The sequence below is a fragment of the Notolepis coatsorum genome (genome assembly GCF_963971535.1).
Source record: "Notolepis coatsorum genome assembly, chromosome: 12".
Classification (NCBI taxonomy): Eukaryota; Metazoa; Chordata; class Actinopteri; order Aulopiformes; family Paralepididae; genus Notolepis; species Notolepis coatsorum.
The window spans coordinates 22,160,171-22,185,920 of record NC_140176.1 but is presented as its reverse complement, the minus strand read 5'-3'; positions in this window follow the sequence as shown (position 1 = coordinate 22,185,920).

Genomic DNA, 25,750 nt, shown 5'->3' with positions numbered 1-25,750 from the left:
CCAAACTGTAGGTGTGTGTGTTCAGGTGATGGGAGTGGCCGTGTGAGTCATAGTGGTGGGAGTGGCCTATAATATTAACATAACATGGCCAAACTTTATGGAAAGCTTGATCATGGGGCATGGACACACGCACACACAAGGGGACATGGCTATGTGTGTGTGTTTGTGTATGAATTACTGATAAATAAATAAAAATTCCCTTTCACGATATATTTTTTTTGGGTACAAACCGTCATAGAGATTACAATTGAGCCGATAGACACCCCTTCCGCGGTGGTTGTAGAGACAGCTTTGCGCAGTGGCAGTATCGTAGCCGATGAGGTTTAACCGAGGCGCGATTATTGCTAGTTGAAAACTTTACCCAATACCCCGCCATTGACGACTTGCAATATAGTTGGCAATGGCAATTTTTGATGGTTTCTAAGGAGACTGATACACTTGTGAAATATAAAATGAATGTAGTAATTGCAGGTAACATAGACTAGGAATCTTTTATCACTATTGCTAACTAGCAGGAATAAGTATTGTACTACTAGACCTATTACAAGAGTTCTATTTTTCTATAGGTGGAAGGCAAATAGGTGACCAAACTGTAGGTGTGTGTGTTCAGGTGATGGGAGTGGCCGTGTGAGTCATAGTGGTGGGAGTGGCCTATAATATTAACATAACATGGCCAAACTTTATGGAAAGCTTGATCATGGGGCATGGACACACGCACACACAAGGGGACATGGCTATGTGTGTGTGTTTGTGTATGAATTACTGATAAATAAATAAAAATTCCCTTTCACGATATTTTTTTTTGGGTACAAACCGTCATAGAGATTACAATTGAGCCGATAGACAGCCCTTCCGCTGTGGTTGTAGAGACAGCTTTGCGCAGTGGCAGTATCGTAGCCGATGAGGTTTAACCGAGGCGCGATTATTGCTAGTTGAAAACTTTACCCAATACCCCGCCATTGACGACTTGCAATATAGTTGGCAATGGCAATTTTTGATGGTTTCTAAGGAGACTGATACACTTGTGAAATATAAAATGAATGTAGTAATTGCAGGTAACATAGACTAGGAATCTTTTATCACTATTGCTAACTAGCAGGAATAAGTATTGTACTACTAGACCTATTACAAGAGTTCTATTTTTCTATAGGTGGAAGGCAAATAGGTGACCAAACTGTAGGTGTGTGTGTTCAGGTGATGGGAGTGGCCGTGTGAGTCATAGTGGTGGGAGTGGCCTATAATATTAACATAACATGGCCAAACTTTATGGAAAGCTTGATCATGGGGCATGGACACACGCACACACAAGGGGACATGGCTATGTGTGTGTGTTTGTGTATGAATTACTGATAAATAAATAAAAATTCCCTTTCACGATATTTTTTTTTGGGTACAAACCGTCATAGAGATTACAATTGAGCCGATAGACAGCCCTTCCGCTGTGGTTGTAGAGACAGCTTTGCGCAGTGGCAGTATCGTAGCCGATGAGGTTTAACCGAGGCGCGATTATTGCTAGTTGAAAACTTTACCCAATACCCCGCCATTGACGACTTGCAATATAGTTGGCAATGGCAATTTTTGATGGTTTCTAAGGAGACTGATACACTTGTGAAATATAAAATGAATGTAGTAATTGCAGGTAACATAGACTAGGAATCTTTTATCACTATTGCTAACTAGCAGGAATAAGTATTGTACTACTAGACCTATTACAAGAGTTCTATTTTTCTATAGGTGGAAGGCAAATAGGTGACCAAACTGTAGGTGTGTGTGTTCAGGTGATGGGAGTGGCCGTGTGAGTCATAGTGGTGGGAGTGGCCTATAATATTAACATAACATGGCCAAACTTTATGGAAAGCTTGATCATGGTGCATGGACACACGCACACACAAGGGGACATGGCTATGTGTGTGTGTTTGTGTATGAATTACTGATAAATAAATAAAAATTCCCTTTCACGATATTTTTTTTTTGGGTACAAACCGTCATAGAGATTACAATTGAGCCGATAGACAGCCCTTTCGCTGTGGTTGTAGAGACAGCTTTGCGCAGTGGCAGTATCGTAGCCGATGAGGTTTAACCGAGGCGCGATTATTGCTAGTTGAAAACTTTACCCAATACCCCGCCATTGACGACTTGCAATATAGTTGGCAATGGCAATTTTTGATGGTTTCTAAGGAGACTGATACACTTGTGAAATATAAAATGAATGTAGTAATTGCAGGTAACATAGACTAGGAATCTTTTATCACTATTGCTAACTAGCAGGAATAAGTATTGTACTACTAGACCTATTACAAGAGTTCTATTTTTCTATAGGTCGAAGGCAAATAGGTGACCAAACTGTAGGTGTTTGTGTTCAGGTGATGGGAGTGGCCGTGTGAGTCATAGTGGTGGGAGTGGCCTATAATATTAACATAACATGGCCAAACTTTATGGAAAGCTTGATCATGGGGCATGGACACACGCACACACAAGGGGACATGGCTATGTGTGTGTGTTTGTGTATGAATTACTGATAAATAAATAAAAATTCCCTTTCACAATATATTTTTTTTGGGTACACACTGTCATAGAGATTACAATTGAGCCGATAGACACCCCTTCCGCGATGGTTGTAGAGACAGCTTTGCGCAGTGGCAGTATCGTAGCCGATGAGGTTTAACCGAGGCGCGATTATTGCTAGTTGAAAACTTTACCCAATACCCCGCCATTGACGACTTGCAATATAGTTGGCAATGGCAATTTTTGATGGTTTCTAAGGAGACTGATACACTTGTGAAATATAAAATGAATGTAGTAATTGCAGGTAACATAGACTAGGAATCTTTTATCACTATTGCTAACTAGCAGGAATAAGTATTGTACTACTAGACCTATTACAAGAGTTCTATTTTTCTATAGGTGGAAGGCAAATAGGTGACCAAACTGTAGGTGTGTGTGTTCAGGTGATGGGAGTGGCCGTGTGAGTCATAGTGGTGGGAGTGGCCTATAATATTAACATAACATGGCCAAACTTTATGGAAAGCTTGATCATGGGGCATGGACACACGCACACACAAGGGGACATGGCTATGTGTGTGTGTTTGTGTATGAATTACTGATAAATAAATAAAAATTCCCTTTCACGATATTTTTTTTGTGGGTACAAACCGTCATAGAGATTACAATTGAGCCGATAGACAGCCCTTCCGCTGTGGTTGTAGAGACAGCTTTGCGCAGTGGCAGTATCGTAGCCGATGAGGTTTAACCGAGGCGCGATTATTGCTAGTTGAAAACTTTACCCAATACCCCGCCATTGACGACTTGCAATATAGTTGGCAATGGCAATTTTTGATGGTTTCTAAGGAGACTGATACACTTGTGAAATATAAAATGAATGTAGTAATTGCAGGTAACATAGACTAGGAATCTTTTATCACTATTGCTAACTAGCAGGAATAAGTATTGTACTACTAGACCTATTACAAGAGTTCTATTTTTCTATAGGTGGAAGGCAAATAGGTGACCAAACTGTAGGTGTGTGTGTTCAGGTGATGGGAGTGGCCGTGTGAGTCATAGTGGTGGGAGTGGCCTATAATATTAACATAACATGGCCAAACTTTATGGAAAGCTTGATCATGGGGCATGGACACACGCACACACAAGGGGACATGGCTATGTGTGTGTGTTTGTGTATGAATTACTGATAAATAAATAAAAATTCCCTTTCACGATATTTTTTTTTTGGGTACAAACCGTCATAGAGATTACAATTGAGCCGATAGACACCCCTTCCGCGGTGGTTGTAGAGACAGCTTTGCGCAGTGGCAGTATCGTAGCCGATGAGGTTTAACCGAGGCGCGATTATTGCTAGTTGAAAACTTTACCCAATACCCCGCCATTGACGACTTGCAATATAGTTGGCAATGGCAATTTTTGATGGTTTCTAAGGAGACTGATACACTTGTGAAATATAAAATGAATGTAGTAATTGCAGGAAACATAGACTAGGAATCTTTTATCACTATTGCTAACTAGCAGGAATAAGTATTGTACTACTAGACCTATTACAAGAGTTCTATTTTTCTATAGGTGGAAGGCAAATAGGTGACCAAACTGTAGGTGTGTGTGTTCAGGTGATGGGAGTGGCCGTGTGAGTCATAGTGGTGGGAGTGGCCTATAATATTAACATAACATGGCCAAACTTTATGGAAAGCTTGATCATGGGGCATGGACACACGCACACACAAGAGGACATGGCTATGTGTGTGTGTTTGTGTATGAATTACTGATAAATAAATAAAAATTCCCTTTCACAATATATTTTTTTTGGGTACAAACCGTCATAGAGATTACAATTGAGCCGATAGACAGCCCTTCCGCTGTGGTTGTAGAGACAGCTTTGCGCAGTGGCAGTATCGTAGCCGATGAGGTTTAACCGAGGCGCGATTATTGCTAGTTGAAAACTTTACCCAATACCCCGCCATTGACGACTTGCAATATAGTTGGCAATGGCAATTTTTGATGGTTTCTAAGGAGACTGATACACTTGTGAAATATAAAATGAATGTAGTAATTGCAGGAAACATAGACTAGGAATCTTTTATCACTATTGCTAACTAGCAGGAATAAGTATTGTACTACTAGACCTATTACAAGAGTTCTATTTTTCTATAGGTGGAAGGCAAATAGGTGACCAAACTGTAGGTGTGTGTGTTCAGGTGATGGGAGTGGCCGTGTGAGTCATAGTGGTGGGAGTGGCCTATAATATTAACATAACATGGCCAAACTTTATGGAAAGCTTGATCATGGGGCATGGACACACGCACACACAAGAGGACATGGCTATGTGTGTGTGTTTGTGTATGAATTACTGATAAATAAATAAAAATTCCCTTTCACGATATTTTTTTTGGGTACAAACCGTCATAGAGATTACAATTGAGCCGATAGACAGCCCTTCCGCTGTGGTTGTAGAGACAGCTTTGCGCAGTGGCAGTATCGTAGCCGATGAGGTTTAACCGAGGCGCGATTATTGCTAGTTGAAAACTTTACCCAATACCCCGCCATTGACGACTTGCAATATAGTTGGCAATGGCAATTTTTGATGGTTTCTAAGGAGACTGATACACTTGTGAAATATAAAATGAATGTAGTAATTGCAGGTAACATAGACTAGGAATCTTTTATCACTATTGCTAACTAGCAGGAATAAGTATTGTACTACTAGACCTATTACAAGAGTTCTATTTTTCTATAGGTGGAAGGCAAATAGGTGACCAAACTGTAGGTGTGTGTGTTCAGGTGATGGGAGTGGCCGTGTGAGTCATAGTGGTGGGAGTGGCCTATAATATTAACATAACATGGCCAAACTTTATGGAAAGCTTGATCATGGGGCATGGACACACGCACACACAAGGGGACATGGCTATGTGTGTGTGTTTGTGTATGAATTACTGATAAATAAATAAAAATTCCCTTTCACGATATTTTTTTTTTGGGTACAAACCGTCATAGAGATTACAATTGAGCCGATAGACACCCCTTCCGCAGTGGTTGTAGAGACAGCTTTGCGCAGTGGCAGTATCGTAGCCGATGAGGTTTAACCGAGGCGCGATTATTGCTAGTTGAAAACTTTACCCAATACCCCGCCATTGACGACTTGCAATATAGTTGGCAATGGCAATTTTTGATGGTTTCTAAGGAGACTGATACACTTGTGAAATATAAAATGAATGTAGTAATTGCAGGAAACATAGACTAGGAATCTTTTATCACTATTGCTAACTAGCAGGAATAAGTATTGTACTACTAGACCTATTACAAGAGTTCTATTTTTCTATAGGTGGAAGGCAAATAGGTGACCAAACTGTAGGTGTGTGTGTTCAGGTGATGGGAGTGGCCGTGTGAGTCATAGTGGTGGGAGTGGCCTATAATATTAACATAACATGGCCAAACTTTATGGAAAGCTTGATCATGGGGCATGGACACACGCACACACAAGAGGACATGGCTATGTGTGTGTGTTTGTGTATGAATTACTGATAAATAAATAAAAATTCCCTTTCACGATATTTTTTTTTTGAGTACAAACCGTCATAGAGATTACAATTTAGCCGATAGACACCCCTTCCGCGGTGGTTGTAGAGACAGCTTTGCGCAGTGGCAGTATCGTAGCCGATGAGGTTTAACCGAGGCGCGATTATTGCTTTTTGAAAACTTTACCCAATACCCCGCCATTGCCGACTTGCAATATAGTTGGCAATGGCAATTTTTGATGGTTTCTAAGGAGACTGATACACTTGTGAAATATAAAATGAATGTAGTAATTGCAGGTAACATAGACTAGGAATCTTTTATCACTATTGCTAACTAGCAGGAATAAGTATTGTACTACTAGACCTATTACAAGAGTTCTATTTTTCTATAGGTGGAAGGCAAATAGGTGACCAAACTGTAGGTGTGTGTGTTCAGGTGATGGGAGTGGCCGTGTGAGTCATAGTGGTGGGAGTGGCCTATAATATTAACATAACATGGCCAAACTTTATGGAAAGCTTGATCATGGGGCATGGACACACGCACACACAAGGGGACATGGCTATGTGTGTGTGTTTGTGTATGAATTACTGATAAATAAATAAAAATTCCCTTTCACGATATTTTTTTTTTGGGTACAAACCGTCATAGAGATTACAATTGAGCCGATAGACACCCCTTCCGCGGTGGTTGTAGAGACAGCTTTGCGCAGTGGCAGTATCGTAGCCGATGAGGTTTAACCGAGGCGCGATTATTGCTAGTTGAAAACTTTACCCAATACCCCGCCATTGACGACTTGCAATATAGTTGGCAATGGCAATTTTTGATGGTTTCTAAGGAGACTGATACACTTGTGAAATATAAAATGAATGTAGTAATTGCAGGTAACATAGACTAGGAATCTTTTATCACTATTGCTAACTAGCAGGAATAAGTATTGTACTACTAGACCTATTACAAGAGTTCTATTTTTCTATAGGTGGAAGGCAAATAGGTGACCAAACTGTAGGTGTGTGTGTTCAGGTGATGGGAGTGGCCGTGTGAGTCATAGTGGTGGGAGTGGCCTATAATATTAACATAACATGGCCAAACTTTATGGAAAGCTTGATCATGGGGCATGGACACACGCACACACAAGGGGACATGGCTATGTGTGTGTGTTTGTGTATGAATTACTGATAAATAAATAAAAATTCCCTTTCACAATATATTTTTTTTGGGTACAAACTGTCATAGAGATTACAATTGAGCCGATAGACACCCCTTCCGCGATGGTTGTAGAGACAGCTTTGCGCAGTGGCAGTATCGTAGCCGATGAGGTTTAACCGAGGCGCGATTATTGCTAGTTGAAAACTTTACCCAATACCCCGCCATTGACGACTTGCAATATAGTTGGCAATGGCAATTTTTGATGGTTTCTAAGGAGACTGATACACTTGTGAAATATAAAATGAATGTAGTAATTGCAGGTAACATAGACTAGGAATCTTTTATCACTATTGCTAACTAGCAGGAATAAGTATTGTACTACTAGACCTATTACAAGAGTTCTATTTTTCTATAGGTGGAAGGCAAATAGGTGACCAAACTGTAGGTGTGTGTGTTCAGGTGATGGGAGTGGCCGTGTGAGTCATAGTGGTGGGAGTGGCCTATAATATTAACATAACATGGCCAAACTTTATGGAAAGCTTGATCATGGGGCATGGACACACGCACACACAAGGGGACATGGCTATGTGTGTGTGTTTGTGTATGAATTACTGATAAATAAATAAAAATTCCCTTTCACGATATTTTTTTTTTGGGTACAAACCGTCATAGAGATTACAATTGAGCCGATAGACAGCCCTTCCGCTGTGGTTGTAGAGACAGCTTTGCGCAGTGGCAGTATCGTAGCCGATGAGGTTTAACCGAGGCGCGATTATTGCTAGTTGAAAACTTTACCCAATACCCCGCCATTGACGACTTGCAATATAGTTGGCAATGGCAATTTTTGATGGTTTCTAAGGAGACTGATACACTTGTGAAATATAAAATGAATGTAGTAATTGCAGGTAACATAGACTAGGAATCTTTTATCACTATTGCTAACTAGCAGGAATAAGTATTGTACTACTAGACCTATTACAAGAGTTCTATTTTTCTATAGGTGGAAGGCAAATAGGTGACCAAACTGTAGGTGTGTGTGTTCAGGTGATGGGAGTGGCCGTGTGAGTCATAGTGGTGGGAGTGGCCTATAATATTAACATAACATGGCCAAACTTTATGGAAAGCTTGATCATGGGGCATGGACACACGCACACACAAGGGGACATGGCTATGTGTGTGTGTTTGTGTATGAATTACTGATAAATAAATAAAAATTCCCTTTCACGATATTTTTTTTTTGGGTACAAACCGTCATAGAGATTACAATTGAGCCGATAGACACCCCTTCCGCAGTGGTTGTAGAGACAGCTTTGCGCAGTGGCAGTATCGTAGCCGATGAGGTTTAACCGAGGCGCGATTATTGCTAGTTGAAAACTTTACCCAATACCCCGCCATTGACGACTTGCAATATAGTTGGCAATGGCAATTTTTGATGGTTTCTAAGGAGACTGATACACTTGTGAAATATAAAATGAATGTAGTAATTGCAGGAAACATAGACTAGGAATCTTTTATCACTATTGCTAACTAGCAGGAATAAGTATTGTACTACTAGACCTATTACAAGAGTTCTATTTTTCTATAGGTGGAAGGCAAATAGGTGACCAAACTGTAGGTGTGTGTGTTCAGGTGATGGGAGTGGCCGTGTGAGTCATAGTGGTGGGAGTGGCCTATAATATTAACATAACATGGCCAAACTTTATGGAAAGCTTGATCATGGGGCATGGACACACGCACACACAAGAGGACATGGCTATGTGTGTGTGTTTGTGTATGAATTACTGATAAATAAATAAAAATTCCCTTTCACGATATTTTTTTTTTGAGTACAAACCGTCATAGAGATTACAATTTAGCCGATAGACACCCCTTCCGCGGTGGTTGTAGAGACAGCTTTGCGCAGTGGCAGTATCGTAGCCGATGAGGTTTAACCGAGGCGCGATTATTGCTTTTTGAAAACTTTACCCAATACCCCGCCATTGCCGACTTGCAATATAGTTGGCAATGGCAATTTTTGATGGTTTCTAAGGAGACTGATACACTTGTGAAATATAAAATGAATGTAGTAATTGCAGGTAACATAGACTAGGAATCTTTTATCACTATTGCTAACTAGCAGGAATAAGTATTGTACTACTAGACCTATTACAAGAGTTCTATTTTTCTATAGGTGGAAGGCAAATAGGTGACCAAACTGTAGGTGTGTGTGTTCAGGTGATGGGAGTGGCCGTGTGAGTCATAGTGGTGGGAGTGGCCTATAATATTAACATAACATGGCCAAACTTTATGGAAAGCTTGATCATGGGGCATGGACACACGCACACACAAGGGGACATGGCTATGTGTGTGTGTTTGTGTATGAATTACTGATAAATAAATAAAAATTCCCTTTCACGATATTTTTTTTTTGGGTACAAACCGTCATAGAGATTACAATTGAGCCGATAGACACCCCTTCCGCGGTGGTTGTAGAGACAGCTTTGCGCAGTGGCAGTATCGTAGCCGATGAGGTTTAACCGAGGCGCGATTATTGCTAGTTGAAAACTTTACCCAATACCCCGCCATTGACGACTTGCAATATAGTTGGCAATGGCAATTTTTGATGGTTTCTAAGGAGACTGATACACTTGTGAAATATAAAATGAATGTAGTAATTGCAGGAAACATAGACTAGGAATCTTTTATCACTATTGCTAACTAGCAGGAATAAGTATTGTACTACTAGACCTATTACAAGAGTTCTATTTTTCTATAGGTGGAAGGCAAATAGGTGACCAAACTGTAGGTGTGTGTGTTCAGGTGATGGGAGTGGCCGTGTGAGTCATAGTGGTGGGAGTGGCCTATAATATTAACATAACATGGCCAAACTTTATGGAAAGCTTGATCATGGGGCATGGACACACGCACACACAAGGGGACATGGCTATGTGTGTGTGTTTGTGTATGAATTACTGATAAATAAATAAAAATTCCCTTTCACGATATTTTTTTTTTGGATACAAACCGTCATAGAGATTACAATTGAGCCGATAGACACCCCTTCCGCGGTGGTTGTAGAGACAGCTTTGCGCAGTGGCAGTATCGTAGCCGATGAGGTTTAACCGAGGCGCGATTATTGCTAGTTGAAAACTTTACCCAATACCCCGCCATTGACGACTTGCAATATAGTTGGCAATGGCAATTTTTGATGGTTTCTTAGGAGACTGATACACTTGTGAAATATAAAATGAATGTAGTAATTGCAGGAAACATAGACTAGGAATCTTTTATCACTATTGCTAACTAGCAGGAATAAGTATTGTACTACTAGACCTATTACAAGAGTTCTATTTTTCTATAGGTGGAAGGCAAATAGGTGACCAAACTGTAGGTGTGTGTGTTCAGGTGATGGGAGTGGCCGTGTGAGTCATAGTGGTGGGAGTGGCCTATAATATTAACATAACATGGCCAAACTTTATGGAAAGCTTGATCATGGGGCATGGACACACGCACACACAAGGGGACATGGCTATGTGTGTGTGTTTGTGTATGAATTACTGATAAATAAATAAAAATTCCCTTTCACGATATTTTTTTTTTGGGTACAAACCGTCATAGAGATTACAATTGAGCCGATAGACACCCCTTCCGCGGTGGTTGTAGAGACAGCTTTGCGCAGTGGCAGTATCGTAGCCGATGAGGTTTAACCGAGGCGCGATTATTGCTAGTTGAAAACTTTACCCAATACCCCGCCATTGACGACTTGCAATATAGTTGGCAATGGCTATTTTTGATGGTTTCTAAGGAGACTGATACACTTGTGAAATATAAAATGAATGTAGTAATTGCAGGTAACATAGACTAGGAATCTTTTATCACTATTGCTAACTAGCAGGAATAAGTATTGTACTACTAGACCTATTACAAGAGTTCTATTTTTCTATAGGTGGAAGGCAAATAGGTGACCAAACTGTAGGTGTGTGTGTTCAGGTGATGGGAGTGGCCGTGTGAGTCATAGTGGTGGGAGTGGCCTATAATATTAACATAACATGGCCAAACTTTATGGAAAGCTTGATCATGGGGCATGGACACACGCACACACAAGGGGACATGGCTATGTGTGTGTGTTTGTGTATGAATTACTGATAAATAAATAAAAATTCCCTTTCACGATATTTTTTTTTTGGGTACAAACCGTCATAGAGATTACAATTGAGCCGATAGACACCCCTTCCGCGGTGGTTGTAGAGACAGCTTTGCGCAGTGGCAGTATCGTAGCCGATGAGGTTTAACCGAGGCGCGATTATTGCTAGTTGAAAACTTTACCCAATACCCCGCCATTGACGACTTGCAATATAGTTGGCAATGGCTATTTTTGATGGTTTCTAAGGAGACTGATACACTTGTGAAATATAAAATGAATGTAGTAATTGCAGGTAACATAGACTAGGAATCTTTTATCACTATTGCTAACTAGCAGGAATAAGTATTGTACTACTAGACCTATTACAAGAGTTCTATTTTTCTATAGGTGGAAGGCAAATAGGTGACCAAACTGTAGGTGTGTGTGTTCAGGTGATGGGAGTGGCCGTGTGAGTCATAGTGGTGGGAGTGGCCTATAATATTAACATAACATGGCCAAACTTTATGGAAAGCTTGATCATGGGGCATGGACACACGCACACACAAGGGGACATGGCTATGTGTGTGTGTTTGTGTATGAATTACTGATAAATAAATAAAAATTCCCTTTCACGATATTTTTTTTTTGGGTACAAACCGTCATAGAGATTACAATTGAGCCGATAGACACCCCTTCCGCGGTGGTTGTAGAGACAGCTTTGCGCAGTGGCAGTATCGTAGCCGATGAGGTTTAACCGAGGCGCGATTATTGCTAGTTGAAAACTTTACCCAATACCCCGCCATTGACGACTTGCAATATAGTTGGCAATGGCAATTTTTGATGGTTTCTAAGGAGACTGATACACTTGTGAAATATAAAATGAATGTAGTAATTGCAGGAAACATAGACTAGGAATCTTTTATCACTATTGCTAACTAGCAGGAATAAGTATTGTACTACTAGACCTATTACAAGAGTTCTATTTTTCTATAGGTGGAAGGCAAATAGGTGACCAAACTGTAGGTGTGTGTGTTCAGGTGATGGGAGTGGCCGTGTGAGTCATAGTGGTGGGAGTGGCCTATAATATTAACATAACATGGCCAAACTTTATGGAAAGCTTGATCATGGGGCATGGACACACGCACACACAAGGGGACATGGCTATGTGTGTGTGTTTGTGTATGAATTACTGATAAATAAATAAAAATTCCCTTTCACGATATTTTTTTTTTGGGTACAAACCGTCATAGAGATTACAATTGAGCCGATAGACACCCCTTCCGCGGTGGTTGTAGAGACAGCTTTGCGCAGTGGCAGTATCGTAGCCGATGAGGTTTAACCGAGGCGCGATTATTGCTAGTTGAAAACTTTACCCAATACCCCGCCATTGACGACTTGCAATATAGTTGGCAATGGCAATTTTTGATGGTTTCTAAGGAGACTGATACACTTGTGAAATATAAAATGAATGTAGTAATTGCAGGAAACATAGACTAGGAATCTTTTATCACTATTGCTAACTAGCAGGAATAAGTATTGTACTACTAGACCTATTACAAGAGTTCTATTTTTCTATAGGTGGAAGGCAAATAGGTGACCAAACTGTAGGTGTGTGTGTTCAGGTGATGGGAGTGGCCGTGTGAGTCATAGTGGTGGGAGTGGCCTATAATATTAACATAACATGGCCAAACTTTATGGAAAGCTTGATCATGGGGCATGGACACACGCACACACAAGGGGACATGGCTATGTGTGTGTGTTTGTGTATGAATTACTGATAAATAAATAAAAATTCCCTTTCACGATATTTTTTTTTTGGGTACAAACCGTCATAGAGATTACAATTGAGCCGATAGACACCCCTTCCGCGGTGGTTGTAGAGACAGCTTTGCGCAGTGGCAGTATCGTAGCCGATGAGGTTTAACCGAGGCGCGATTATTGCTAGTTGAAAACTTTACCCAATACCCCGCCATTGACGACTTGCAATATAGTTGGCAATGGCAATTTTTGATGGTTTCTTAGGAGACTGATACACTTGTGAAATATAAAATGAATGTAGTAATTGCAGGAAACATAGACTAGGAATCTTTTATCACTATTGCTAACTAGCAGGAATAAGTATTGTACTACTAGACCTATTACAAGAGTTCTATTTTTCTATAGGTGGAAGGCAAATAGGTGACCAAACTGTAGGTGTGTGTGTTCAGGTGATGGGAGTGGCCGTGTGAGTCATAGTGGTGGGAGTGGCCTATAATATTAACATAACATGGCCAAACTTTATGGAAAGCTTGATCATGGGGCATGGACACACGCACACACAAGGGGACATGGCTATGTGTGTGTGTTTGTGTATGAATTACTGATAAATAAATAAAAATTCCCTTTCACGATATATTTTTTTTGGGTACAAACCGTCATAGAGATTACAATTGAGCCGATAGACACCCCTTCCGCGGTGGTTGTAGAGACAGCTTTGCGCAGTGGCAGTATCGTAGCCGATGAGGTTTAACCGAGGCGCGATTATTGCTAGTTGAAAACTTTACCAAATACCCCGCCATTGACGACTTGCAATATAGTTGGCAATGGCTATTTTTGATGGTTTCTAAGGAGACTGATACACTTGTGAAATATAAAATGAATGTAGTAATTGCAGGTAACATAGACTAGGAATCTTTTATCACTATTGCTAACTAGCAGGAATAAGTATTGTACTACTAGACCTATTACAAGAGTTCTATTTTTCTATAGGTGGAAGGCAAATAGGTGACCAAACTGTAGGTGTGTGTGTTCAGGTGATGGGAGTGGCCGTGTGAGTCATAGTGGTGGGAGTGGCCTATAATATTAACATAACATGGCCAAACTTTATGGAAAGCTTGATCATGGGGCATGGACACACGCACACACAAGGGGACATGGCTATGTGTGTGTGTTTGTGTATGAATTACTGATAAATAAATAAAAATTCCCTTTCACGATATTTTTTTTTTGGGTACAAACCGTCATAGAGATTACAATTGAGCCGATAGACACCCCTTCCGCGGTGGTTGTAGAGACAGCTTTGCGCAGTGGCAGTATCGTAGCCGATGAGGTTTAACCGAGGCGCGATTATTGCTAGTTGAAAACTTTACCCAATACCCCGCCATTGACGACTTGCAATATAGTTGGCAATGGCAATTTTTGATGGTTTCTAAGGAGACTGATACACTTGTGAAATATAAAATGAATGTAGTAATTGCAGGAAACATAGACTAGGAATCTTTTATCACTATTGCTAACTAGCAGGAATAAGTATTGTACTACTAGACCTATTACAAGAGTTCTATTTTTCTATAGGTGGAAGGCAAATAGGTGACCAAACTGTAGGTGTGTGTGTTCAGGTGATGGGAGTGGCCGTGTGAGTCATAGTGGTGGGAGTGGCCTATAATATTAACATAACATGGCCAAACTTTATGGAAAGCTTGATCATGGGGCATGGACACACGCACACACAAGGGGACATGGCTATGTGTGTGTGTTTGTGTATGAATTACTGATAAATAAATAAAAATTCCCTTTCACGATATTTTTTTTTTGGGTACAAACCGTCATAGAGATTACAATTGAGCCGATAGACACCCCTTCCGCGGTGGTTGTAGAGACAGCTTTGCGCAGTGGCAGTATCGTAGCCGATGAGGTTTAACCGAGGCGCGATTATTGCTAGTTGAAAACTTTACCCAATACCCCGCCATTGACGACTTGCAATATAGTTGGCAATGGCAATTTTTGATGGTTTCTTAGGAGACTGATACACTTGTGAAATATAAAATGAATGTAGTAATTGCAGGAAACATAGACTAGGAATCTTTTATCACTATTGCTAACTAGCAGGAATAAGTATTGTACTACTAGACCTATTACAAGAGTTCTATTTTTCTATAGGTGGAAGGCAAATAGGTGACCAAACTGTAGGTGTGTGTGTTCAGGTGATGGGAGTGGCCGTGTGAGTCATAGTGGTGGGAGTGGCCTATAATATTAACATAACATGGCCAAACTTTATGGAAAGCTTGATCATGGGGCATGGACACACGCACACACAAGGGGACATGGCTATGTGTGTGTGTTTGTGTATGAATTACTGATAAATAAATAAAAATTCCCTTTCACGATATTTTTTTTTTGGGTACAAACCGTCATAGAGATTACAATTGAGCCGATAGACACCCCTTCCGCGGTGGTTGTAGAGACAGCTTTGCGCAGTGGCAGTATCGTAGCCGATGAGGTTTAACCGAGGCGCGATTATTGCTAGTTGAAAACTTTACCCAATACCCCGCCATTGACGACTTGCAATATAGTTGGCAATGGCTATTTTTGATGGTTTCTAAGGAGACTGATACACTTGTGAAATATAAAATGAATGTAGTAATTGCAGGTAACATAGACTAGGAATCTTTTATCACTATTGCTAACTAGCAGGAATAAGTATTGTACTACTAGACCTATTACAAGAGTTCTATTTTTCTATAGGTGGAAGGCAAATAGGTGACCAAACTGTAGGTGTGTGTGTTCAGGTGATGGGAGTGGCCGTGTGAGTCATAGTGGTGGGAGTGGCCTATAATATTAACATAACATGGCCAAACTTTATGGAAAGCTTGATCATGGGGCATGGACACACGCACACACAAGGGGACATGGCTATGTGTGTGTGTTTGTGTATGAATTACTGATAAATAAATAAAAATTCCCTTTCACGATATTTTTTTTTTGGGTACAAACCGTCATAGAGATTACAATTGAGCCGATAGACAGCCCTTCCGCTGTGGTTGTAGAGACAGCTTTGCGCAGTGGCAGTATCGTAGCCGATGAGGTTTAACCGAGGCGCGATTATTGCTAGTTGAAAACTTTACCCAATACCCCGCCATTGACGACTTGCAATATAGTTGGCAATGGCAATTTTTGATGGTTTCTAAGGAGACTGATACACTTGTGAAATATAAAATGAATGTAGTAATTGCAGGTAACATAGACTAGGAATCTTTTATCACTATTGCTAACTAGCAGGAATAAGTATTGTACTACTAGACCTATTACAAGAGTTCTATTTTTCTATAGGTGGAAGGCAAATAGGTGACCAAACTGTAGGTGTGTGTGTTCAGGTGATGGGAGTGGCCGTGTGAGTCATAGTGGTGGGAGTGGCCTATAATATTAACATAACATGGCCAAACTTTATGGAAAGCTTGATCATGGGGCATGGACACACGCACACACAAGGGGACATGGCTATGTGTGTGTGTTTGTGTATGAATTACTGATAAATAAATAAAAATTCCCTTTCACGATATTTTTTTTTTGGGTACAAACCGTCATAGAGATTACAATTGAGCCGATAGACACCCCTTCCGCGGTGGTTGTAGAGACAGCTTTGCGCAGTGGCAGTATCGTAGCCGATGAGGTTTAACCGAGGCGCGATTATTGCTAGTTGAAAACTTTACCCAATACCCCGCCATTGACGACTTGCAATATAGTTGGCAATGGCAATTTTTGATGGTTTCTAAGGAGACTGATACACTTGTGAAATATAAAATGAATGTAGTAATTGCAGGAAACATAGACTAGGAATCTTTTATCACTATTGCTAACTAGCAGGAATAAGTATTGTACTACTAGACCTATTACAAGAGTTCTATTTTTCTATAGGTGGAAGGCAAATAGGTGACCAAACTGTAGGTGTGTGTGTTCAGGTGATGGGAGTGGCCGTGTGAGTCATAGTGGTGGGAGTGGCCTATAATATTAACATAACATGGCCAAACTTTATGGAAAGCTTGATCATGGGGCATGGACACACGCACACACAAGGGGACATGGCTATGTGTGTGTGTTTGTGTATGAATTACTGATAAATAAATAAAAATTCCCTTTCACGATATTTTTTTTTTGGGTACAAACCGTCATAGAGATTACAATTGAGCCGATAGACAGCCCTTCCGCTGTGGTTGTAGAGACAGCTTTGCGCAGTGGCAGTATCGTAGCCGATGAGGTTTAACCGAGGCGCGATTATTGCTAGTTGAAAACTTTACCCAATACCCCGCCATTGACGACTTGCAATATAGTTGGCAATGGCAATTTTTGATGGTTTCTAAGGAGACTGATACACTTGTGAAATATAAAATGAATGTAGTAATTGCAGGTAACATAGACTAGGAATCTTTTATCACTATTGCTAACTAGCAGGAATAAGTATTGTACTACTAGACCTATTACAAGAGTTCTATTTTTCTATAGGTGGAAGGCAAATAGGTGACCAAACTGTAGGTGTGTGTGTTCAGGTGATGGGAGTGGCCGTGTGAGTCATAGTGGTGGGAGTGGCCTATAATATTAACATAACATGGCCAAACTTTATGGAAAGCTTGATCATGGGGCATGGACACACGCACACACAAGGGGACATGGCTATGTGTGTGTGTTTGTGTATGAATTACTGATAAATAAATAAAAATTCCCTTTCACGATATTTTTTTTTTGGGTACAAACCGTCATAGAGATTACAATTGAGCTGATAGACACCCCTTCCGCGGTGGTTGTAGAGACAGCTTTGCGCAGTGGCAGTATCGTAGCCGATGAGGTTTAACCGAGGCGCGATTATTGCTAGTTGAAAACTTTACCCAATACCCCGCCATTGACGACTTGCAATATAGTTGGCAATGGCAATTTTTGATGGTTTCTAAGGAGACTGATACACTTGTGAAATATAAAATGAATGTAGTAATTGCAGGAAACATAGACTAGGAATCTTTTATCACTATTGCTAACTAGCAGGAATAAGTATTGTACTACTAGACCTATTACAAGAGTTCTATTTTTCTATAGGTGGAAGGCAAATAGGTGACCAAACTGTAGGTGTGTGTGTTCAGGTGATGGGAGTGGCCGTGTGAGTCATAGTGGTGGGAGTGGCCTATAATATTAACATAACATGGCCAAACTTTATGGAAAGCTTGATCATGGGGCATGGACACACGCACACACAAGAGGACATGGCTATGTGTGTGTGTTTGTGTATGAATTACTGATAAATAAATAAAAATTCCCTTTCACGATATTTTTTTTTTGAGTACAAACCGTCATAGAGATTACAATTTAGCCGATAGACACCCCTTCCGCGGTGGTTGTAGAGACAGCTTTGCGCAGTGGCAGTATCGTAGCCGATGAGGTTTAACCGAGGCGCGATTATTGCTAGTTGAAAACTTTACCCAATACCCCGCCATTGACGACTTGCAATATAGTTGGCAATGGCAATTTTTGATGGTTTCTAAGGAGACTGATACACTTGTGAAATATAAAATGAATGTAGTAATTGCAGGTAACATAGACTAGGAATCTTTTATCACTATTGCTAACTAGCAGGAATAAGTATTGTACTACTAGACCTATTACAAGAGTTCTATTTTTCTATAGGTGGAAGGCAAATAGGTGACCAAACTAGGTGTGTGTGTTCAGGTGATGGGAGTGGCCGTGTGAGTCATAGTGGTGGGAGTGGCCTATAATATTAACATAACATGGCCAAACTTTATGGAAAGCTTGATCATGGGGCATGGACACACGCACACACAAGGGGACATGGCTATGTGTGTGTGTTTGTGTATGAATTACTGATAAATAAATAAAAATTCCCTTTCACGATATTTTTTTTTTGGGTACAAACCGTCATAGAGATTACAATTGAGCCGATAGACAGCCCTTCCGCTGTGGTTGTAGAGACAGCTTTGCGCAGTGGCAGTATCGTAGCCGATGAGGTTTAACCGAGGCGCGATTATTGCTAGTTGAAAACTTTACCCAATACCCCGCCATTGACGACTTGCAATATAGTTGGCAATGGCAATTTTTGATGGTTTCTAAGGAGACTGATACACTTGTGAAATATAAAATGAATGTAGTAATTGCAGGTAACATAGACTAGGAATCTTTTATCACTATTGCTAACTAGCAGGAATAAGTATTGTACTACTAGACCTATTACAAGAGTTCTATTTTTCTATAGGTGGAAGGCAAATAGGTGACCAAACTGTAGGTGTGTGTGTTCAGGTGATGGGAGTGGCCGTGTGAGTCATAGTGGTGGGAGTGGCCTATAATATTAACATAACATGGCCAAACTTTATGGAAAGCTTGATCATGGGGCATGGACACACGCACACACAAGGGGACATGGCTATGTGTGTGTGTTTGTGTATGAATTACTGATAAATAAATAAAAATTCCCTTTCACGATATTTTTTTTTTGGGTACAAACCGTCATAGAGATTACAATTGAGCCGATAGACACCCCTTCCGCGGTGGTTGTAGAGACAGCTTTGCGCAGTGGCAGTATCGTAGCCGATGAGGTTTAACCGAGGCGCGATTATTGCTAGTTGAAAACTTTACCCAATACCCCGCCATTGACGACTTGCAATATAGTTGGCAATGGCAATTTTTGATGGTTTCTAAGGAGACTGATACACTTGTGAAATATAAAATGAATGTAGTAATTGCAGGTAACATAGACTAGGAATCTTTTATCACTATTGCTAACTAGCAGGAATAAGTATTGTACTACTAGACCTATTACAAGAGTTCTATTTTTCTATAGGTGGAAGGCAAATAGGTGACCAAACTGTAGGTGTGTGTGTTCAGGTGATGGGAGTGGCCGTGTGAGTCATAGTGGTGGGAGTGGCCTATAATATTAACATAACATGGCCAAACTTCATGGAAAGCTTGATCATGGGGCATGGACACACGCACACACAAGGGGACATGGCTATGTGTGTGTGTTTGTGTATGAATTACTGATAAATAAATAAAAATTCCCTTTCACGATATTTTTTTTTTGGGTACAAACCGTCATAGAGATTACAATTGAGCCGATAGACACCCCTTCCGCGGTGGTTGTAGAGACAGCTTTGCGCAGTGGCAGTATCGTAGCCGATGAGGTTTAACCGAGGCGCGATTATTGCTAGTTGAAAACTTTACCCAATACCCCGCCATTGACGACTTGCAATATAGTTGGCAATGGCAATTTTTGATGGTTTCTAAGGAGACTGATACACTTGTGAAATATAAAATTAATGTAGTAATTGCAGGTAACATAGACTAGGAATCTTTTATCACTATTGCTAACTAGCAGGAATAAGTATTGTACTACTAGACCTATTACAAGAGTTCTATTTTTCTATAGGTGGAAGGCAAATAGGTGACCAAACTGTAGGTGTGTGTGTTCAGGTGATGGGAGTGGCCGTGTGAGTCATAGTGGTGGGAGTGGCCTATAATATTAACATAACATGGCCAAACTTTATGTAAAGCTTGATCATGGGGCATGGACACACACACACACAAGGGGACATGGCTATGTGTGTGTGTTTGTGTATGAATTACTGATAAATAAATAAAAATTCCCTTTCACGATATTTTTTTTTTGGGTACAAACCGTCATAGAGATTACAATTGAGCCGATAGACAGCCCTTCCGCTGTGGTTGTAGAGACAGCTTTGCGCAGTGGCAGTATCGTAGCCGATGAGGTTTAACCGAGGCGCGATTATTGCTAGTTGAAAACTTTACCCAATACCCCGCCATTGACGACTTGCAATATAGTTGGCAATGGCAATTTTTGATGGTTTCTAAGGAGACTGATACACTTGTGAAATATAAAATGAATGTAGTAATTGCAGGTAACATAGACTAGGAATCTTTTATCACTATTGCTAACTAGCAGGAATAAGTATTGTACTACTAGACCTATTACAAGAGTTCTATTTTTCTATAGGTGGAAGGCAAATAGGTGACCAAACTGTAGGTGTGTGTGTTCAGGTGATGGGAGTGGCCGTGTGAGTCATAGTGGTGGGAGTGGCCTATAATATTAACATAACATGGCCAAACTTTATGGAAAGCTTGATCATGGGGCATGGACACACGCACACACAAGGGGACATGGCTATGTGTGTGTGTTTGTGTATGAATTACTGATAAATAAATAAAAATTCCCTTTCACGATATTTTTTTTTTGGGTACAAACCGTCATAGAGATTACAATTGAGCCGATAGACAGCCCTTCCGCTGTGGTTGTAGAGACAGCTTTGCGCAGTGGCAGTATCGTAGCCGATGAGGTTTAACCGAGGCGCGATTATTGCTAGTTGAAAACTTTACCCAATACCCCGCCATTGACGACTTGCAATATAGTTGGCAATGGCAATTTTTGATGGTTTCTAAGGAGACTGATACACTTGTGAAATATAAAATGAATGTAGTAATTGCAGGTAACATAGACTAGGAATCTTTTATCACTATTGCTAACTAGCAGGAATAAGTATTGTACTACTAGACCTATTACAAGAGTTCTATTTTTCTATAGGTGGAAGGCAAATAGGTGACCAAACTGTAGGTGTGTGTGTTCAGGTGATGGGAGTGGCCGTGTGAGTCATAGTGGTGGGAGTGGCCTATAATATTAACATAACATGGCCAAACTTTATGGAAAGCTTGATCATGGGGCATGGACACACGCACACACAAGGGGACATGGCTATGTGTGTGTGTTTGTGTATGAATTACTGATAAATAAATAAAAATTCCCTTTCACGATATTTTTTTTTTGGGTACAAACCGTCATAGAGATTACAATTGAGCCGATAGACACCCCTTCCGCGGTGGTTGTAGAGACAGCTTTGCGCAGTGGCAGTATCGTAGCCGATGAGGTTTAACCGAGGCGCGATTATTGCTAGTTGAAAACTTTACCCAATACCCCGCCATTGACGACTTGCAATATAGTTGGCAATGGCAATTTTTGATGGTTTCTAAGGAGACTGATACACTTGTGAAATATAAAATGAATGTAGTAATTGCAGGTAACATAGACTAGGAATCTTTTATCACTATTGCTAACTAGCAGGAATAAGTATTGTACTACTAGACCTATTACAAGAGTTCTATTTTTCTATAGGTGGAAGGCAAATAGGTGACCAAACTGTAGGTGTGTGTGTTCAGGTGATGGGAGTGGCCGTGTGAGTCATAGTGGTGGGAGTGGCCTATAATATTAACATAACATGGCCAAACTTCATGGAAAGCTTGATCATGGGGCATGGACACACGCACACACAAGGGGACATGGCTATGTGTGTGTGTTTGTGTATGAATTACTGATAAATAAATAAAAATTCCCTTTCACGATATTTTTTTTTTGGGTACAAACCGTCATAGAGATTACAATTGAGCCGATAGACACCCCTTCCGCGGTGGTTGTAGAGACAGCTTTGCGCAGTGGCAGTATCGTAGCCGATGAGGTTTAACCGAGGCGCGATTATTGCTAGTTGAAAACTTTACCCAATACCCCGCCATTGACGACTTGCAATATAGTTGGCAATGGCAATTTTTGATGGTTTCTAAGGAGACTGATACACTTGTGAAATATAAAATTAATGTAGTAATTGCAGGTAACATAGACTAGGAATCTTTTATCACTATTGCTAACTAGCAGGAATAAGTATTGTACTACTAGACCTATTACAAGAGTTCTATTTTTCTATAGGTGGAAGGCAAATAGGTGACCAAACTGTAGGTGTGTGTGTTCAGGTGATGGGAGTGGCCGTGTGAGTCATAGTGGTGGGAGTGGCCTATAATATTAACATAACATGGCCAAACTTTATGTAAAGCTTGATCATGGGGCATGGACACACGCACACACAAGGGGACATGGCTATGTGTGTGTGTTTGTGTATGAATTACTGATAAATAAATAAAAATTCCCTTTCACGATATTTTTTTTTTGGGTACAAACCGTCATAGAGATTACAATTGAGCCGATAGACAGCCCTTCCGCTGTGGTTGTAGAGACAGCTTTGCGCAGTGGCAGTATCGTAGCCGATGAGGTTTAACCGAGGCGCGATTATTGCTAGTTGAAAACTTTACCCAATACCCCGCCATTGACGACTTGCAATATAGTTGGCAATGGCAATTTTTGATGGTTTCTAAGGAGACTGATACACTTGTGAAATATAAAATGAATGTAGTAATTGCAGGTAACATAGACTAGGAATCTTTTATCACTATTGCTAACTAGCAGGAATAAGTATTGTACTACTAGACCTATTACAAGAGTTCTATTTTTCTATAGGTGGAAGGCAAATAGGTGACCAAACTGTAGGTGTGTGTGTTCAGGTGATGGGAGTGGCCGTGTGAGTCATAGTGGTGGGAGTGGCCTATAATATTAACATAACATGGCCAAACTTTATGGAAAGCTTGATCATGGGGCATGGACACACGCACACACAAGGGGACATGGCTATGTGTGTGTGTTTGTGTATGAATTACTGATAAATAAATAAAAATTCCCTTTCACGATATATTTTTTTTGGGTACAAACCGTCATAGAGATTACAATTGAGCCGATAGACACCCCTTCCGCGGTGGTTGTAGAGACAGCTTTGCGCAGTGGCAGTATCGTAGCCGATGAGGTTTAACCGAGGCGCGATTATTGCTAGTTGAAAACTTTACCCAATACCCCGCCATTGACGACTTGCAATATAGTTGGCAATGGCAATTTTTGATGGTTTCTAAGGAGACTGATACACTTGTGAAATATAAAATGAATGTAGTAATTGCAGGTAACATAGACTAGGAATCTTTTATCACTATTGCTAACTAGCAGGAATAAGTATTGTACTACTAGACCTATTACAAGAGTTCTATTTTTCTATAGGTGGAAGGCAAATAGGTGACCAAACTGTAGGTGTGTGTGTTCAGGTGATGGGAGTGGCCGTGTGAGTCATAGTGGTGGGAGTGGCCTATAATATTAACATAACATGGCCAAACTTCATGGAAAGCTTGATCATGGGGCATGGACACACGCACACACAAGGGGACATGGCTATGTGTGTGTGTTTGTGTATGAATTACTGATAAATAAATAAAAATTCCCTTTCACGATATTTTTTTTTTGGGTACAAACCGTCATAGAGATTACAATTGAGCCGATAGACACCCCTTCCGCGGTGGTTGTAGAGACAGCTTTGCGCAGTGGCAGTATCGTAGCCGATGAGGTTTAACCGAGGCGCGATTATTGCTAGTTGAAAACTTTACCCAATACCCCGCCATTGACGACTTGCAATATAGTTGGCAATGGCAATTTTTGATGGTTTCTAAGGAGACTGATACACTTGTGAAATATAAAATGAATGTAGTAATTGCAGGAAACATAGACTAGGAATCTTTTATCACTATTGCTAACTAGCAGGAATAAGTATTGTACTACTAGACCTATTACAAGAGTTCTATTTTTCTATAGGTGGAAGGCAAATAGGTGACCAAACTGTAGGTGTGTGTGTTCAGGTGATGGGAGTGGCCGTGTGAGTCATAGTGGTGGGAGTGGCCTATAATATTAACATAACATGGCCAAACTTTATGGAAAGCTTGATCATGGGGCATGGACACACGCACACACAAGGGGACATGGCTATGTGTGTGTGTTTGTGTATGAATTACTGATAAATAAATAAAAATTCCCTTTCACGATATATTTTTTTTGGGTACAAACCGTCATAGAGATTACAATTGAGCCAATAGACACCCCTTCCGCGGTGGTTGTAGAGACAGCTTTGCGCAGTGGCAGTATCGTAGCCGATGAGGTTTAACCGAGGCGCGATTATTGCTAGTTGAAAACTTTACCCAATACCCCGCCATTGACGACTTGCAATATAGTTGGCAATGGCAATTTTTGATGGTTTCTAAGGAGACTGATACACTTGTGAAATATAAAATGAATGTAGTAATTGCAGGAAACATAGACTAGGAATCTTTTATCACTATTGCTAACTAGCAGGAATAAGTATTGTACTACTAGACCTATTACAAGAGTTCTATTTTTCTATAGGTGGAAGGCAAATAGGTGACCAAACTGTAGGTGTGTGTGTTCAGGTGATGGGAGTGGCCGTGTGAGTCATAGTGGTGGGAGTGGCCTATAATATTAACATAACATGGCCAAACTTTATGGAAAGCTTGATCATGGGGCATGGACACACGCACACACAAGGGGACATGGCTATGTGTGTGTGTTTGTGTATGAATTACTGATAAATAAATAAAAATTCCCTTTCACGATATTTTTTTTTTGGGTACAAACCGTCATAGAGATTACAATTGAGCCGATAGACACCCCTTCCGCGGTGGTTGTAGAGACAGCTTTGCGCAGTGGCAGTATCGTAGCCGATGAGGTTTAACCGAGGCGCGATTATTGCTAGTTGAAAACTTTACCCAATACCCCGCCATTGACGACTTGCAATATAGTTGGCAATGGCAATTTTTGATGGTTTCTAAGGAGACTGATACACTTGTGAAATATAAAATGAATGTAGTAATTGCAGGAAACATAGACTAGGAATCTTTTATCACTATTGCTAACTAGCAGGAATAAGTATTGTACTACTAGACCTATTACAAGAGTTCTATTTTTCTATAGGTGGAAGGCAAATAGGTGACCAAACTGTAGGTGTG